Source organism: Lichenostomus cassidix, chromosome 7 (genome assembly GCF_008360975.1).
Source record: "Lichenostomus cassidix isolate B80296 chromosome 7, HeHo_3.0, whole genome shotgun sequence".
NCBI classification, from domain to species: Eukaryota; Metazoa; Chordata; class Aves; order Passeriformes; family Meliphagidae; genus Lichenostomus; species Lichenostomus cassidix.
The window spans coordinates 10,705,913-10,722,685 of NC_139488.1; the positions used below are offsets into that span (position 1 = coordinate 10,705,913).

The following is a 16,773-nucleotide window of genomic DNA, read 5'->3' on the forward strand; positions in this document are numbered from 1 at the left end:
GAATTAATTGTAACTGGAAATTTTCTCATTGAATGGATTTTCATTGGAGAATGCTGATTCATAACCAAAATTTCCTCAAACGTCATTGTATGTTCAACAAAGTTCTGCTGTAACACTAGCAATTCTCCTGCCAACTCACCTGGGAAGAATGGAACCTTCAGATTCAGTTTTGCTATGATGATCTGTTTATGCAAGATTTCACAAGATATCTCCCAGGAGATGGGGACAGCTCCACTTCAGTAACAAGAAAAAAAACCAAATTGCATTTTCAGGGCTTTCAAGAACACTAATTTTCTAGAATTCCCTTTCTGTGGGAAGCTTTAGAATTTCTTTTTTTCCCTCCCAACCAGCATAACTTCCTGCAGCTTCCTGAAGTTCTTGTGGATATTTCCATAGAACAAAAAGTCTGAATTCCCACTAACTCTCATTTCAATCTCTTTGGGCCATGCTCAGCTGTAACTTGTGTCTCATTCATACCACAGTGATTGACCACTTGACACAGGGCTCCACATCTCCATGAGCAAGGGTCCATGACCTGGGATAGAAAATGGCTTGAACTAAGGAAGCCTTTCTCCCCCTTGGTCACTACTGCAGAAATACTGAATACAGACCTTGGTGTTTCAGCAAACTCGGTCACGTGCCACTTGTCACTCTCCCTTCTCTCTCTGTCTCTTAGATGATTTTAATTCTTCTCCAGAAGAGAAGTTATCTTTTATTCTGTGCTAATTTGTAGCCTTTGGGAAAAGCTACAATAAGTGAAGATCTAAGCAGAGCCTTGTTAGTAAATTCTTCCCAAGTTCATAATTGTTAGGATCAACGATAAAAGGAGAAAGAAGACCTGCCAATTATTGTTTTCAATTAGAAATAGAGCTTGGAAGTGTTGCCAAATGGAGCCATACTGAGGGACAATGTTAAAAGTACAGGAGCAGATTGCCAGGTTGTTAGAGATCTTTGGAAATCATTGGCCCTGCCCTGTGCTGTCCAGCAATCTAAGCAGACAGAAAGAATCTAAACTATGCGTAAATTAAAATAGTTGCTATATTTAAGCACATTTAGGGCAAGGAACACAAGAGTTCAAGAATTTCTTAATCTATTCTCTAACAAGCCAGAGAAATGAGAATAAAATGTAAAATATTGGTTTGTTATTTTAAATAATAAACAGAATTAGGAATTAAGAATGGAACACCATAGAACTCTGATTTAATTGCTATGCCAACTTGCATAGAAATTTTACAGAGTGGTTCTAGGAGTTCTCTCATCTAACAAAAATGTGCTGAACAGTAAAATTTAAAGAAAAATTTTCTTTTCAATTTGTTGTATCAACTTATTTAAGAGTAGTATAACACATAATGTGAATTTAATATTACATCCACACCATATTGAAGCACTTGAAGCTATTCATTTAGGGACACAGGACTGGATCTTTTAGGTTAAAGATCCAATCTATGGCTGATTTAATCTTATCCTACTTGAATTTATCAAGTCCTCAATTAAAATTGTGAGGGTTTTCTTACCCCCACTACTCTAACCATGTCTGAAGCTACACTCTAATGCCAATTTGTAGCCTTCTACAAAGTTCCTGACAGAACTTACTTGTCTCTATATAGTCTTTTTGCTCTTTACCAACATTTTCTTTCAGTTGAAATAACTTTTCCTCTTTCGTATTTATTCCATGTCTGGTTTCTCCATATAGAAAGATGTCACACTCTGTCTTCATTTTCACTTTGCTATGCTAAACAAGCCACTAGCAAATAAACACACACATACATAAAAATATATATAAACTATATATACACACAAAAAAATGTAGCAAATACAAATGAATATTCACACATGTATATAATTATGAAGGAATGGGATTGTGTCAGAACAGATTATTTAACTAAAGAAAAATAGGAATTTTCAAATATGAAAAATGTAGTTTTATAGACTATTTTCATTTCTTGGGTTGAGATAGAGGTCAATCAATTGAAATGAAATGGCACACAGCCATAAAATGAGACGCTTATATGTATAACTGTTATGGGGAAAATTCAAACATGTTTGGGACAGGCAATTATGTCTAGTAATAGCTGGAACTCATAGTACTTCAGAAAAAGGTGATTGCAGTAAAAGTTTAAAGGCTTATAAATCCTGTTCATGTTTGGAAAACTAAGGATCTCTTCTTTGTACCCCTTCCCACTGCAATGAAACAATAACTCTCATAGCCACAGAACAGCTTCAAATTTTTAGACTCAAGTTGTTCAGTACCATGCAAAAGAATTCCAAGATTTAATTATAGATTTGCTCTTATACCTATTAAGAGCATCACTTGACACTAACTGAATTTGTCTCAATACAAGAAATGGGAAACAAGATTCTGCCTTCTCAGCCCATAGAATGTGGTGACCTGAAAAGAAGTAACTTTCTTATTCAGCCGTAATTGAAACTAGACAGTATTTTCAACATGTTCCAGCCTCCTTTCCTGTGAAAAACTTGGTGGGTTTTAACTACTTTGTCTCCAAACCCACGAGTTTTCTCTTGCAAAAAACTGACCAGAGCACAGCAATTCAAATAAATGCAAATCTTAGTTTTCTACATTGGCATTTTATCACTTACATGCTGTTCTTCTCTGTGCAACGCAACATTTGCTTTATTCTTTGGGATACAGATCAACGATGAGCAAGATTTCAGTTCACTTTTCAGATTTACTTTAGGTTGCAACTGGACTGACTTGCAAGAGTGTTTCAGACATATTCAAAGATGGAGTTTTACTGCATTGTCACCCATAAAAAGCACAAATAGCAGTTGATAATGGCATGAAAACAGTCAACATTCTCCAACCAATCACAGTGAAAATAAACAGCAGAGCTATTCCCTTAACTAACAGGTATTCAATTCAGTGGGCTCCACTGAACTAGACAGTTTTGTCATTTGATTGGTATTCCATCAGTTTTAATTACTTAGAAGGATATTGGAAAAATATGGCCAATGAAAGTACAATGCACAAGGCTTGCAGTGTATCATGTTTGTTTTCTGCAAATACAAAGCAAAACAACATCTATTTGCTTTGAGGCTTTACAGAGGTCAAGAAAATTTTAATTTTGTTAGTGAGGAGTAATTATATGATTAAGGTGACAGAGCACAACGCATGCCTTCAATGGGCTCTGACCTGCTATATCAAAATGAAGTAGTTGCAGCATTAAACTGAATTGTCAGTTATTGTATGCATTTACTGAAGACTTATTTTGAGGTGTCTTATCTAATATGTGTATCCTTAATAACAGCATGAACACTGTTTTATCATCATACTATCTTCCTAGGAGGTTGTAGATTACCCAAATGACCCAAAATTTGGCCATATCACTGTTTTCACATGATGAAAGCAGCTCCTCATTCATGCTACAAGTCCTAATTTCTCCAGCTCCTTTTATACCAGGATCAGCCAGTTCACTCTTTCTAAAGATAGTAAATCAGTTTGGAGAGAGCTATATGTGTAAACAGTTGGTTTAAAATAGAGTAAGGGAGAGAGAAATGATTGGAATGATCAGATGGTTGGAATGAGAGTATAATTACCTCTGAGCAGCAGCACTGCTTCTTTTCAGTTTAAGCCGTTTGTGGAATTACAAAGTTACTTTGCAAGCTGAAGATGTTTTTAGTACTTTCAGAAGCCACTGAAGCCTTGTTCAAACAAACATAACAGATTAACAGCATGGGTATATACTTTGGAAGAATGAATGTCCTTCTGGCAGTCATTGTTTGCAATTAGAAAACCTGTCTATCTGATAATTGTTATCCAGTTATCTGATCTTGGACAGAATTATACAAAGCCAGTGTCCAGGTTTCAGCACACAACTGGGGATTCTAATTCATATATTTGGACTGATTAACTGGCATGAATCCCATCAGCCCCACTGCCAAGGTTACCTCAGTGAAACCTACTTCATCATGAGTGGTTCACTGTGTTCCATCCAATAACTCAAATTATATCAACATCCTCTTAGTCAGAAACCAAACATTAAAAATTGAAAAGCTCTCAGGTCTACAATTTAAATGGCCACCTTATTTAAAGTGTCATGGGCTTTGAACCCTCAACGACTGCAAAATGTGCATGATCTGAAAAATAACACTAATGCAAACCTAATGTTGCCCTAGCACAGTTCCTTGAGGAATTCAATGTGAAATAGTCCAAGAATAAAGAAACTTACATTTAAATTTCATTAAAAATTAAGCATCATAACAGAACCAACAGCAAAACAGCATTAACTAAAGGCAGCGTTTCTGAGCATATGATGAAGTAATAGTTTGCACTGAAGGAGATGTGCTTGAATATTTGTATGCATACCCATATGCTTTATATTTATACATACACATAAAACCAAAAGTTCTACCAGTATTACAGCACACATTTCATTATATCACAAATTTCAAAGAATGCAGCCTTGCTTATGGAAAAGTATTGAGAAGCTGTATAATTTTATTTTTACGCTGCATCAGACACGTATATATTTACTACTGGTAGTCATTAATGTATATCCTATGACTGCCTTAGTAACAGCATCCTTAGGGAAGTGATAAGGCTTGTATTAGTCATGTAGTATAACAAATAGATTATTAAAATAATATAGCTTATTTCCCCATATAAACAGCAGCTAAAATTACATAAAAATAGGATCCTGCAATAAAAAAAACATTAAAAAGCCCACAAAATTTTATGAACATTAAGTTTTTAAATGTCCCAAGAGATGCTGGAACAGTTCTACACTTAGAGAATTTCTGTTTCAACTGTGTAGTAGTAGCTTTTATTCATTAAGTCTGGAAGGAACTGATTCTCTAGAGTACACTCTAGAGAGCTGAAGATGAACTGTAGGCTGCATTTAAAAGTAGTTTAGAAATAGTCATGAGAATTAAAGAATTATGGTGGTTACCATTAAAAAAAACCACCTCAAAACTCAGTATGCATGGTCCCACGCATCAGTACTGTTGTCTGTTTCAGTTGAGACAAACCATTTCAGTGCTTTTCAGCTGCTACTGTGTGGTTACAGTAAAAAAAAATAACAGAAAAGATTTAATGTGACCACTTTACTGCACTATATTGAAGTTGTTTGAAGTAAACTTTATATTTACTTCTAATACATGCAAATTGCACAAAGTCATAGGATTTATCTTTTTTTCAGCAAAAATAGACTCACATCTTAAACATGATACACAAAACCATTTCAGACTTATATTGAAAAAAGAGCTAGGAAAGCTTTTTTCCTTTCAAGCTGAGGCTTAGCACCTTGGATCCATATGTAAAGCCCTGTGGATTTTAAATTTAGTGTTTTACTTTGAGGCAAAGAGCCTAGATTTGTTGGGAAACAGGGAGAACTCTGTCCACTGTGTGCAATGTAAGCAGGAGAGAAGCTTTCCCTAAAAGCTGGAAGCCTGATTTCCACATGCTGCAGCCTTCCACCTTTTGCCGGCAGGTGGCAAGGAGACAAACGGGGAAAGGCAGGATGCTAAGCCCGTGGACTCACAAGAGGAGCCAGCTGCCACCTTCTAACGTAACGCAAGGAGAGGCACATCCGTAAACGCTGAGATCCCAGAATATCGACATTTTCTAGATTTACTAAATGCTGAGAAGCTGAAAGTAATTACATTTACATATAGCTCTGCAAATCAATTTATAAAACGACTGACAAAGCAAGCAAGGGTTTTGTACTGCAGTCAGCGTTGCAATTGAAGCTGTACGCTACTCATCTTCCCACACACCCAGTAAAGTGCTCAGTGCTACTCAGCTCCAGAAAGGTCATAGCAAATGAGCAAAATGAGAAGGCGCAAACCCTAATTAAGATCTTAATGAAGTCTAATGTAAGCAAAAATAATGCAAAGTCTGTCCCAACATTCATTTGCAAAGTTATAAATGAGGAGGTACTGAAGTTAATTCAATTACAGAAGCGGAACACACACAGCTAAATCAAAACATAGGTGACAAAGCAGAAGCCAAAGTTCGAGGTAAAGAAAAAAATTACCAATGAATCCTTGCTGAACTTGTCTAAATGTTTCGTTCTAGAATGTGGAATTTGATATGAAACCCATGTCCATGGGCTCATATTTTAAGTAGAACATAAGAAAGGATTAACTGTCATTGCAAAGGAGAGCATCTTTTATAAAAGAAAAACAAAACCAAGCACCTTTTGCTACTGAAAACTTTAAGATATTTCTTAATAATTTTTGGGAATTATTTAAATTAAAAATTCTATTATCAAAATTTATGGTTGAGAGGGCTATGTCTCCACCTATTCTTCCCCTTCCTAGATCTACACAATGTATTGTACCAAAAGACTTACTCCAAGAGCCCTGTTACCAGACTGTTCTGTAAGATACAACTAATCGAGGTCACAAAACCAAAAAAGCCTTTACAAAAAATCTATTGGTTTTCAGATGCTTTTGTCAGATGTTCCCTGCAAACAGAATGGAAGAACAGAGAAGGAAAACTTATGCACCTCCCTCCAAATAGATGCTAAAGGAGTACTAGCAGTACCTTACTCTTTACTGAATAAGTCAGGAAGCATAGTGAGAAACAACACTGAGTAGTGACTCAGGTGTGATCTCACTGCACAAACCTGTAAAGCAGGAATCAGTCAAGTTGCACTACTGTAACATTGGAATCAGCTCTACAATGACATTTTCCATAACAATGTGTAATGCATGGATGAGATTTAAATATCCACAAAAGAAAAGAAAGATTCAGTAGAGAAAATCTGAAGAACCTTTTAACTGAATAACAATAAATAGAGCGCCAAAACACAAGATTTATTATAAATAAGCCTCCTACTACAATTCAGCATTAAAATAAGATGTCCGAGCTGAGCATATATTCTTCTTCCCCTGTTTCCTCTTTAGAAAAGCTTTTAATTCTTGCAATTCAGGCTAGACACACTCCCCTCACAGGCCAGAGTATTCAAAGTAACTAGCGTATAGCATACATACATGACTGGCATTCCTCATGTTCCTTAAACCCTTGATTTTTTCCATAATGCTCAAGCATTGTTTGCTGTGCCAGGTGGTAAAAAATTTGCTGCAACAACAGCATATAAAACCATGTTTAATTCAGATGTTGTCATGACATTTCCTTTAACCTCTGCAAAACTGCTCCAACTCTTGGTCTAATCCACATGAAATTTTGTAATGATTTCATGAAGTACAGCACTGTGCCCAGTGCTTTTCATCTGTTTGTTCCTTACTCTACAAACAAACTTCAAAATTAGTACTGAGAGTAATAGGTAGAGTTGCAAAGCTGGGTGCATCTTATCCTGTGCTGATAAAATACAAATGAGTAACAAATAAACCTTTCCTGAAGGAAAGTATATTATATGGACTACACAGGGATCCTTTCTACCTCAAGGTTTTCCTGGTTTGAGCCATGTTAGCTCTACAAGAATTACTACAAACAGAGAGTTCAATATCAAAATACAGAAAAATTTCAAGCAAAATCAAATACCACAGGAAAATGAGTGTTTGCTTTTGTCTATATATGGTAGAAAATAAGTCTGCAGCAGTTTGCAAAGTTCTCAGACAACCAAGAGCCACAGTGCAGGAATTGCTTGTATGACAAGATTTCATTGCAAAGGTCATCATGAAATGCAGACTTTGCTTTCTCTCCTGTTTAGACATACATGTCAGAATGTACCCATCTGTTCAAATAAAATTGAAACATTAGTCTAATTTGGTTTTCCATTATTATTTACTAAATAGTGCAAAATGCTTTCTGCAAGATAGGTGAAAATTTAGGCTTGTAGTTATGGCTTCTGCAGCATATTGTGTATGCATTTTGGTACTTCTTTCTTTTTAAAAGTTGTTTATCCCACTCATCTCAAATTTAAAGCTGTATATAAATTTAGATCTTTTTAAAAAGTCAGTACATTGTTATACACTTTACTGATTTTTCTTTTACCTGAAAGTCTATGAAGTCAGTGAAACATAGAATAGTGATTTGCATGGCACTGCCTATCCTGCAGTGGTCTACAAAAGCAAGAGTACTGTTAGCTCCAGCTGAAGTCAGGAGGAACTGAGGACATTCCTCACTTTTTGTATCTGAGCTTGGTTTTGTCAGACAGTTCTGCAGTGGCAAATGTGAAGATGCACAAGGCGCTTACATAGCAGGATGCATAACAGCAAGATTTATACCGTATGCCACAACAATAATATTTCAATCTTAAATCAGTACTAAGCTGAAAGATTCAGATGAAATTATTACAATCCACAGGTGTTCCATGGACAGAAAATGGTTTAGGACAGAAAGACAAGTTGTTTGCATAAAAATGCACTGCAGCACTAGAATACACTTTATTGAGGAGAATAGTGAAAATCTGTTTTACTTTTTCATCCACAAGTATTAACTCAAATTTGTCTCAGACAGTCAGTCATGGCAATTGTTTATAGATACTTAGCAATACTTACACTTTTCAGCAAGTGATTAACAAGGAATTTTATAAGGAATTAATCACAGATAATTTAAGAGCCAAACATTTATTGAGGAAATTTTAATCAAAAGAAATGAAGGTTATAAAGTCTGAGAAAGGAAACACATTGGGTGACCTAAACACCCAATTAAAAAATATAGAATCTGAGTTGTCAAATGCATGCAACTGCCTATGTACAAAATACACACCACAAACAAATGCCCACAGCTATTTGATTAATAGTTGTGAATACTAAGCTATAGAAAGTAAATTGCTCATAACATGGGAAGAGAGGGAACAGCTAAATTCCTTTCTCTAATTTGCAGCTTTGCCATCTGTATATCTTGCTTATTGTTCTTTTTAGTCTTCTTTCAGCAAAATTTGGGAACTCTTAACTGCCTGCACAAATTTAATTAGGTCCTGTTTAGTGAAAGATGCTGTTGTAAAACTTTTTAAGTCTGAGCCATACGATACTGTAACCGACAGAGAACAGTTTCTCCCATGGTTATAACATCAGTCCATTCTCAGTGAGATATCCCATAGCAGTTCAATCTCACCTGAACTGCAGCTGCTGCTGCCCCACACATTTCTCCATACCAAGCAACTTACTCTATTTTAGTAGAGAAAACTAACCAACAAAAGAGTGACTAATCTTGAGCAGAATGAGGCCCTAATCACACAAAGGCCAGGACCACTGCCAGAAAAGGGTAAAATAACAGAAATAGGAGCACAGTACTATACCAGCTTTAACTTCTTTATTGCTGTGGAACCACATCCTGAAGTAGAAACTGCAAAAATAGAAGGAATTTTTGGTGACTTGAACTTTGACAAAGCAGATTTAGAGAAACCCACACAGGCCAGGGTACTGGAAAAAGTACTGGAGCAGTTAACAGCATACACTTATGGGACATGTAACAGCTTACTTAGTTTTTCTTTGTATATTTGATTAAGCTAGCAAATAAAAGGGTAAAAGCCAGGCTCTGCTTCCCTTACTGAAGAGGTAGAAAAGCTTAAGTGCTCAGGAGATCACAGCAATAAATTATGCTTTCAGTCAGATTAGTTTTAGAAGGGATTAATAACCAATTAAGAGATACCCATGCTGCAAGAATAAACTGAAAGATGACTGAAAACAAGACAACTTTTATGCATGAAATAAAGATTCAATAACTGTAGCACTACCAGAAGGGACCAGCACTTTAACAAATTGTATTATTAGAAATTTAGGAGTTGTACATTGCAAATTTAATAAACATAAAGCTCCTCTGCTCTTCCCCCACTCACACGCTAATTTAATTTCCTCTGAGAACCCAACTGTCCTGCATGTTACTTCTAGAATATCTGACACAAAATGCATCCAGCCCTTGAAGTTAGGGTGATACAACTCTTGAGATCAGCTGAGTGGTAACAGCTATGACAACACTCAAAGTCTCCCTGTAAGCTGTTCATATGAATTAAGCTGCTTTTCACTCACTTTGTCCCAACAACAACCCCCAAACCACAAAAACAAACACCAACAAACAAAAAAAACCAACAAAAAAAACAACAAAAAAACCAACAACACCCCCCCCCCCACAACCAAACACCCCCCCCCCACAACCACAACCACACCCACCACAACAACCAAAACCACACCACAACCACACAAAACCACCACCCCCCAACACCCCACCCCCACCCCAAAACACCCAAGTTGTCAAAAAGCACATATCAGCCTTTGTTCATCTGTGTTAGCTTTTTAACTATTAAACACATGGAGATGAAAACCATGAAGTACATGAAGCTGCATAATATTGTTCAAGGCAGTGCTTTTCTAAAAAGCATGATTTCACTAAGAGGTTTATTTGTCCTGAGAAGATTACATTTGCCTCAATGAATTTTGAATTCTGAAGTAAAACTTAGATTCCATAACTTAGATCCATTTTAAAACCCTATCTTTCCAATTTTTCAGATGCTTTTTCACAGATTAGTTTTGGAGTAAACATATCATGCCATATGAGAAGTGCCTGAGTTATCAGACAATAAGTAATGTTTGGAAATCAGTTTCCTCAATTAATCCTAGTTAAGCATTCAAGATGACTCCTGAACTTTAAAATTTTTGGTCTACAATTTTGTCGTGAGACTCACATTTTTTGTGGCTTGTTCCACAGCAGCTATCCAAGTTTACAGTGGAAAATAGCTACACTTAAACAGAATAGACTTCAGGAAAAATATTTGTATCAGATCTGACAAATCAAAAGTGAAATGCAAGCCAAAATCAGGTTAGAAAACATGGCTCACTTTAGCCTTCATATGGTTCTTACTTCAAACAACCAGACAAGAAAAAAAGATGGAGTTAGTACCTGTGGCACAGAAATAATCCTGAAGCAGGTAAGATCAATTGTTGTGAAATGGTAAGGAGCTGGAGTGCCCCACACGAGGTACAGCATCACAGAGATCAGCATGAGTGGGACCAATGAATTCTATGCTGTGGAGTGCACTAACTCTGCCAGATACCAAGGTATGTTGGGAGGCTTTTTACATGGCTGTTTTACAAGGGCTAGTTCCACTTGGTGTTTATTTGTCTGCTGAATGTTTGCTAAAAATCAGCTGCAAAGGGATGTGTTTAACATCAAAATAAACATAACAAGTAAACAAAAATAGGTTAAACATTCACAACCAAAAGAAACCAAAGTACTCAGTAGCAGTAACACAAAACAGCGTAAGAGTCAGGTACTCAAAGGGAAAAGTCAGCAGAATTCCCTGCCTTGCTGCAAACTGTGTTTTTGTACTACTGGACTCAGTATGTACAAATTCAATGAGTCTGAAGTTTGCTGTAGAGATGAAAATGGAGTAATCTTTAACAGTATTTCAATAGAAAATGTAATTTGGGTCATTGTGTCCTTGCTCATACTGCATCCAGTTCACCTGACTAACTGTAATTCCTCTCTGGTTCAGAGGACTACTAAATACAGGATAATTTATAACAATTTTTTTTTCCACCAGTACATTCAAGAACATCTCCTGCAATAGCTAAATGACAGCAAAACAGTATCGAGTCACTAAAGCAAAACTATATCCTTACATGTAATTCTAGGCAAATAAGATCTTTTGAACGCGCTTCAGGTCACACGGGGCCAACTTTAACAGATACTCATCCAGGAATCAAAGCTTAATTTTTAGACAGCAACTTGAATTTGCTGTGCAGCAGAGAAGCTAGCACTGCTACATAAACTGTAACTAACAAAGCCTCAAAAATATCTCCAAAAAGCATGGATTTAAGGCACAGACTGACAATCTTATATCCACAAAGTAAATCATCAATTGAGCTTATTTGAAAAAGGTGTAACATATGATCTCTTGCTTTAGACACCTAGAAGAAATAATAAATTTCTTACAAATCTCTCATAAGAACTCTTCCTGGCCACTGACCCCAATTCCAAGGCATGAAACCAATTATTGTTAGTCAATGCATTCTGTTCATGGCAAGAAGAACAAAAACTTCATTTTAATATACATACATTTCCATTTTGTATGGATGTCCATTTCCTTCTGAAGTATAAACATCAGTAAGAAATGCAAAAATTTTCTGTCGTATTTAACTTGGCACCCTTTTTATCTGCTCCATTCTTCTTCCTCTCAGAAAAAAATAGCTAACCAGAAAACTCTAATGAGGTAAGTTACTTACAAGAAGAAAGCTCATTGTAGGAAAACCACATACATTCACTTCTGTTGACTGCCTCAGTCACTGGTGAGAGCATCATTCTGTAGACTGATCTGGAAAGAATGATTTAAAAAGAGGGACACAGTCAGGAACTTAAATGCTCTTGACTACTGACACACTTTGCTAATCTATCTTGAGAAGGTCAGTCAACTTCATTGTGTGAATTTCCAAAAGGATATATTAATTTTATACATCTTTAAATAAGATTTTCATCTCACATCTTCAAAGCCGTTCCAAAAAGGACTAGGTTTTCATTTGTTACTAAAGCCAAAAGATTGTCAGATGGGGGGCAGGTAAATTGTGATATTCTATGGCAATATGTGACACCATTCCCTAATTAAACCATTGGAATAAAACACAGTAATTAACATGAAATTATTCTAGATTCACACTGTTCATTTGTGCTTCCATGAACACAGCAATTTAGGACTATTTATGTTCATATACTTCACAATTCAACATAAGAAAGTTTTTCAATGCCAAGATTTAAAATCCATATGTTTAAGATATATGATTATACATATATGCATCTGATAAAGTAAGATGGAAATTGCTTTCCTTCTTGCAAAATTATCCAATGTCTTTCATTAATGCACACAAAGCTTACAGTCCTTGAGAGTGATACCAACTAGTGCCATCCAAGCAATCTTCTCTCCATGGTCAGGAGCCAATTCTTTAAAGTGCAGCTCTGCTGACTGAGGACAGACACATGGAAGTATTGTGAAGAGCACAGTATTTAAAAAAAAAAAAAAAATCAGTCTTCATGCAAAGTCAGTGTAGTAAACTTTAAAGCTTTCCACACCACACATTTGTTCCATTTTCACACTGTGGGCAAAAAATGATCATCCACAGATCCTTCACACCACCTGTCCTGCTGCTTTGGATAGGACATATCTCCTGTTTGTGAAGCTGGTTCCTGAGTGTCCACAGCCATATTGCACCTCATTACATGTGAGCTGGCTCCAATACCTATTATCATTAGAAAAACAGATTTGTCAGAACAAAAATCCTCACCAGTTCTTCATTTTCTTACAACTTTATAAAAAATATAAAATGAAGAGCAGTTTCAAGCTTTTCCAAACCTATCCTATTGGCAACCCATTTGACTTTAAAGGTTTCTGGACTGACAATGCATCCATTTGCCCCATTGGTATTTAAATTCCATTTACATTACTTTCTCAAAGTTCTTTGTCTCCAGGTGGCTTCTTAATCACAAATATGAATATGTACACACAACTTCTTTTACTTTGCTACTTCTCCTGTTCCTTAATAGCAGTGTGCTAAAAATAGAGGTCTTTTGCATATATAAAGATATTTATTGAAAACAGACAAGATATATTTCATTAGTCCCCATTTATCCACCCACATTAGATTCATTGTCCATATTATAAAGTAACACCTAGATAATAATTCACGTTCCAAAGATGGGCCCCTCAGACTTCCTGTTGAGTGTTCTGCATGAAACAGAGAGCAAAATGAGCTGATTTCATAAAGACTAAACTTGCCACTACTCAAAAGTGGAGCCTAAGATATATCTATACAAATTTCTCTCAGGGGCAAGTAATGATTGGTATATACTTTTCTTCAGGCAAGAACAATAAAATTGATGTATCATTGTGTTTTAGAAAGAAACTTGAACACGGATTCTGTTTTGGTCCATCTCCAAAACTTTGAAATACAATTAATGAGCACTTCTCTCTCCAAGTCACCAAAGCGCATTTCTCAAAAATAAGATGTTAAAGTGCAGTTTGCTGGCCTCAACTTCATACTGCAGAATAAAAAAACAACTATTTCTATGGCTTTGGCACAACAACACATTTAACAAAACTTTCCTAGCTGCACATCAAATGAAAACATCTTGCTTGTAATACTCTCCTTTTAGCAAACACTTTAGCAAGGGTCTCTAGATTATATCAAGCTTCTAATTGAAAGAAAAAATGCTAATTCCCATTTATACAAAATGTGGGATAAGTCAACCAGTTCTAAATCTTCTGCTGTTCACTGCCAACTGCATCAAATTCACATTCTTAGTTAAATATACTACAAAATAATTTAAAATGTTTTCAGCTGTTTACAATATCAATCTAAACCAAAATACCAGTAAACTAGAAGACCAGATCTTAAAATGAGAGACAACCAGAGAGGATTTATATGGCCCAAAAGTATACACAGAAGCTTAAATTTGTTCAGTGGTACAATTTGCATATACTTGTAACCTCAGGTGACAGCATTCCTGGTTTACTTGCCACAATTCTATTGATAAAGGCCTGTGGTTCTGCATGGCACACAATCCTTCCTAGCTTTAGCTGATATTTCTTTTGCTCTGAGCAGTGATTTGATCAGAGGTCCTTGTAGGAAGTTCTCTAAGAACTCCCTGGCACTGAATTCTTAAGAGGCCCAATTCTATTATTTTTCTACAAATGAGATGTGGCCAAGATCCACAATAGAATTTTTTGTGTGACGTTTCTTATCTTTTTTAGCATACAAAGAATTTGTGTTTCTATTACTTTGCAAAGAATAAATCTCATTATATGAGTTACTTATACTGACATTCAGCACTTCCTACACCTTACAAATTGGAAGAAGGAATGATTATTATGTGATTCTAGTGATCTATCAGAGGCTGATGAGTTACAATAATGGTTTTTAATAACTGACCAGCAATCCAAAGCCTGAATGACCTATGTATATTTTTCAAGCTTTAAAGCTTATCACTAGCAATGTGTCTAAAAATGTTAGGAGAGTCCTTTTGTAACAGACAAACTCAATCCATGCTCCAGAGAGCTGACAACCCACTCACCATGTATCTGTTCAGGAAACCACAAGAGGTTATAGTGTAAATGGCCACAATTCTGATTTCTGCTCTAATGTTCAGCCTCCTGAATCCTACAGAATCCCACAAAGAAACCCAAAAACTGTTTGAAAACAGTTTGCAAATAAGTCAAATTATTTTAGTTAGGCATTCAGTGCTAAAGTCCTAGTAATTTTCTTATGGATAAAGCAAACACAAACCTTCAAGTTTCCCTGGCTATTCTGCCATTTAAAAACAGGTAAAAAAATAGGACAAACCCCCCATCACTACAAACCATACAGCTGGTGATCCTGATATCTACAGACTACAGTTAACTGATAGTGATGTAAACTCCTTATGCCAGCTTGCTTAAGCACAGAAGCACAAATGCACATAATTAAGATCTGATGTTTGCTTTTTCCTCCAAACACAAATGCAGTATTTGTGTTTGAGCACTGGCAGTAACAACTGTGAACTATGCTATTAATGTCTGATTTTAAAAAGCTTGTGGCAGAATCCTGTCTGGAGGAACAAAAATAAAATGTATTCAGACAAAGCAACAGTGAAAAGCACATTAAGAAAATTAAAAGCAGTGATTACAGAAGAAAATCGTGTATTCTCCTCTCAGAAAGTTATTTATGCATAACTTTTGTTAAAATGGATCCAAACACTGCCATTCTCAATAACAACTAAATTTCTGAGAGGATGTATTTTTAAAGTATATGCAAATCCTTGTTTTATTAAAAGGGAGAAATACAGTTCAGTACCCTTCTTGCTTATTTTTCTCAAGCATTTTTCAGGTTAAAGAAATTGGTACTAAGTGGTCCAGGAATCTAGATGCATTTAAGGCTTCATTTATTAACCCAGGTTCAATAATTTGTATCTTAAAAAATACATCACAGAATTGAGGCTTCTCAGGTTCATTAAGAGACACAATGAAAACTGCCTGCAGTTTAAAGAAGCATTTCACACTAAACTGAGGCATCCATTTGCTAGACAATCTCCCAAAATTATCTCTGGCTCTAAATCATTATCTGGAGGTACATCCTTTCACTGACTATCCATGGATTTCAGCTGTCTTTTGCAAGTGGGTAAAGTAGGACTATATGAAATTGTTCCTTTGCCTGCTCCTATTGAAGCACTCTGTAGTGTTTGCTAATGCTGTATGAAACCAGTCCCATAACTTAGTCTTCTTTGTGAGATTTGCACACAAATACTCTAGTGATTATTGTTCTGAATTTTTAAGGACATACAAGACTGAACACAGCCTAACTAGAGGCTTTGGAAAACCATAATCCAGGTAGGCAGAAAACAGCTATTCTGTTATCTTCTTGCTGGGATAGGGAGGGGGTTGGCAGCCACTTCTGCCAGAGCATCCTGCCAAAATTTGTGAATTTGTATTGCTATCAGTCACATCGCTTCCACTGGTAGATTTAACAAAAACAAAATTTCACAAGATGGCATCAATTCAATCTTGATAGTCAGTTAAGCAGAGGGGTTTTTGTTTGGTGTTTTGGGGTGGGGGTTGCATGTTTGATTTGTGATTTTACTTGGTTCTTTTTGCTCAGAAAAACATGAAAGGACAAACCTATACTAACTGGAAACACTGAATGTCACCAAGTATTCTGAAGATGGACTTTTATTCTAAATGCAGCTTAGTGAAGTCTGGGCATGGACCTCCTAACAGAACAAAACATCATTCTGCATGTACATCACAAGGCCTTTGGAAAACAAGTGAGAAGATTGGAAAAGTTTTGTATCACAGGTAGATTTAGCTTCAGGTTAACATGGCCTGCAATCTTGTTAGTCTTAGGTTTCACATGTGCCTGCTTAAGATGAATTAGAGAATCACAGAA

General features: G+C 36.1%; 1 protein-coding gene across 2 annotated transcripts in view; it reads right to left on the minus strand.

Moving 5' to 3' along the window:
• The window catches only part of SATB2 (SATB homeobox 2), a 226,980-nt gene that overhangs the window by 202,815 nt on the left and 7,392 nt on the right, over positions 1–16,773 (minus strand). The window contains exons 2-3 of one of the 2 annotated variants that reach the window (XM_085066112.1): positions 12,993–13,095; positions 12,124–12,179 (exon numbers count right to left, since the gene is read on the minus strand). The gene's annotated coding sequence lies outside the window, so the exon portion shown is untranslated. Of the gene's footprint in view, positions 1–12,090; positions 12,180–12,992; positions 13,096–16,773 lie in introns of both variants that reach the window. The other variant, XM_085066111.1, reaches the window with a different exon arrangement.